The following is a 3,222-nucleotide window of genomic DNA, read 5'->3' as shown; positions in this document are numbered from 1 at the left end:
GGACGAGGTCACGGACACTTCCACCGCGGCTGCTATCGACACAATCCCCAGGGGGGGGGGGGGGGGCGCGGCTTCGCACTTTTCTTCGAGTATGGCTCAATGCCATTCGGGCCTCCGGCATATAGCTATCCCCTTGGTGACTCGGGCCCGGGCAGCAGCCGCACCTGGCGACATGCCGGCAATCGGAACCCACCCGCTCGATCCTATGTCATCCTCACCAGTGGCCCCCTCCTTTTGCCCCGCCTCGCGGGGACCCGCATCGCAGTTTGTGACTTAGGCTTGCCGAGCACCTGGGGCAGCCTTTGTCCTTTGTCCGGGGGGGGGGGGGGGGGGTATGCATGTGCATCTTGGGAACCGCGCGATTTGACCGAGCCTATTAACACCGGTCGCGTGCTTCGTGCGCTCGATTGCGGGCCCTTCGCGGACACACGACACACACACGCACACCGGGGCAATACATCCTCACACACACATTTGTACCCAGCCTCACAGTGGTGAGCCACTCGGCCGCCCCCCACGCATGTGAAGAAGCCTCCACCGAAACCATGATGCGCGGCCTCGCTCCCGCCCGGCCCTCCCCGCGGTGCCACCATGATCAGGGTTTCTCCCGTTGCGCAGCGCACCAAGAACCGGCCCCGCAATGCTTACCGAGCCCCGGGGGGGGGGGGGGGGGGGGAGGGGGGCGACAAGGCGGCATGGCAGGGCGAAGGCGACGGAGGGGGCCCGGGGTCGAACACATAGACTTCTCGCCGGGCCGGCAGGGGCGGTGCCGACGTTCCCGAAGACAAAAAGGGCGCGCCTGTGGCCAAGAGCGAGAATAGCCGGGGCGAGATGGCGCAAGCATGCGCGCGCATGCGCAAGAGGGGCGCCCTCCCAGGAGGGCTGCCACCGCCAGGGGAGGACGTTGCTCCCCTTCGAGAGCCACTTTCACAGGCCTCCCCCCCCCCCTCCCTCCCCCATGCCCTGCCTCAAGGCCTCCCTCGCCGCCGAGCCCTCTGTCCAATGGAGGATTCCCGGCATGGCTACTGCTGGACCGCAGGACCGCGCGGTCATGTCGCACAGAGGCAGTCCCGCTGTGCCCCTGCAACCTCCCTGTCCGTGCCCCTGTGTCGGGATTACGCGCTTCCCAAGATGCTTGGGCGTGAGTCCGCCAAGTTCCTTGATTGTGGGGTCTCGGGAGACTCTCCCACAGACATGCCTTCCCTCCGAGCATCCTCCCGGAAGGCGACCCGGGCGCGGGCAAGAACGCTTGCACATCCATATGCACCCAAGCCCACTCACAGCTGCGAGCCAGCATACACACGCACACGAGCCTTGTCCCGGCTGTGGGCCGGTGACGGCCCCAGCATGGGCCTCAAGCCGATTTGCTCTACCCCGTCCCCCTTGCATTCTGGGGTGGCCGGGGCCCGCACAGGGTGCGCGTGTCCAGACCCACACACTGGTGGGCCGATCGGGGCCAGGCGAGGGGGGGCAGCGAGCAAAGCCTCCGGCACTGCTCTGGAGAGTGCCCCCTCCATGTGCTCTCATGGGGGAAAGGGGGGGGGGGGAGGCCACGACTGCACGGGGAACCCATAGGTCCAGGCTCTTGGTGAGGGGAAAAAACAATCCCCCGGATGGGGCAGCCGGAAAATATGACTCGCGGCCGAGCATATTTCTTCCCTCTGCGCCCTCCTCCCCATTCACAGAGCCGCACGACATATATGACTCCCATGGCTTACGGCGAGGCTCCCCCACTCTTCCCTTTCGAAGGCTCACGTCCACCGGTATGCCGCCCGAAGGCGCCTCCTCGCCTCGAGCCTCGAAGGGCCCAGAGAGTGGTCACGCCAGGGGCGTGGCAGAAGAGGGCGCCGCTCCCTCCACCCTTGGCCGACGACCCCCCTGTCCTTTGTTCCATGGAAGCCGGCCCACATGTCAGTATAGGTGTCTTCGACGTGGTCTCGGTGGCGGCGGCCGGGAAGGGGGGGGGGGGGAGTGAACGGAGCGACCCATGTAGCAGCCCCCCTCCCTGCCCCCCCCCCCTCCGCCCTCTGGACCGAGTTGGCTGGCCCCCCGCTGCCCGCCCATAACCGGGGGGGAATACATGAACAAAATGGTCCTTCACCCCCATCGGAGTTGGTGAGTAGTGGCATTTGCCATTGCATAAGGGTACGGCGTGCTTCCGCTCGCGAGGGCCCCCGCGCCCCGCCGGGCTGGCTCACCCTCGGCAGGGGGACCGGCGACAAGCCGCCACCCTGAGGCCGCCCTCGGAAACAGCAGCGAGGCCGGGCCAGGGCGAATCATTAACCAGCACACGGTTCTGCATGTGGCGCGCCTCGCTTGTCCGGGAGGGGCCCGGGCGTGGCGCCGCGCCCGGGGTGGCACGGGCGCTGGGAGGGCCTTTTTCGGTTCACGACCCAGCCCCACTGCAGGGGCGCCTCCAAACTCATGGTGCATTTATCCGCGCCAGACCGGGGCGCCCGAGTGCCGAGGCACCTGAACCCGGTGCTGCCGAGAAGCCGGCCTGCAAGCTCAGAACAGCCAATCACGCACAACAGACGCAAGCCCCCCCCCCGGCCCGGACAGGGACCGAGCGCGCCTTTCGACCGAGCTCCCACCTCCCTCTCTCTCACACACACGCACACACACACACACACACACACACACACACCCTCCCTCACTCTCTCTCGACCTCCTCACTGGCTGTGTGTATCCGATTGTGATGCTGCCCAGGGACATACACAGGTCGAGGAATCATGGGGGAGGTCTCACGCACTTTGGCGCCACTCCCTGGCCCTGCCGGCCCCCTCCCTCCGGGGCAGCGCAATTGCATCGTCAGCGCCCCTTCCATCGGCCAGGGATGGGCCCTCCCGGGACGGACCCCCGGGGGTAGGCTAGTGGGGGCACCGGGGGGCGCGTAGTGCGCCATGTCGGTCGGCGGTGCGCACTCGATGGTCTGGACCCGGGAATCCCCTGCACCTCGGGGCCCTTTTCGCTTGAAGTCAGCCCCCCATCCATCCTCCCGGAAAGGTTGGTGTCTTCCCCTGCATGGTCCCCTCCCCGTGGAACGGTGGCCAGAAATGATCCCGCAAGGATGCGCCCGGTAGCTGGATTGGCTGGCACCCTTGGTGGGCAGAGCCATGGGCCTCAAAATCTCTGTTACTCCGTTGGTGCTGGTGGGATGCGCTCGAGCCGCGCTCCGTCGCCCGTCGCCCCTGCCCCCCCCCCCCCCCCCCCCCCCCCCCC

The sequence above is a fragment of the Fonticula alba genome (genome assembly GCF_000388065.1).
Source record: "Fonticula alba strain ATCC 38817 unplaced genomic scaffold supercont2.1, whole genome shotgun sequence".
Classification (NCBI taxonomy): domain Eukaryota; order Rotosphaerida; family Fonticulaceae; genus Fonticula; species Fonticula alba.
This window is presented reverse-complemented; position numbering follows the sequence as displayed.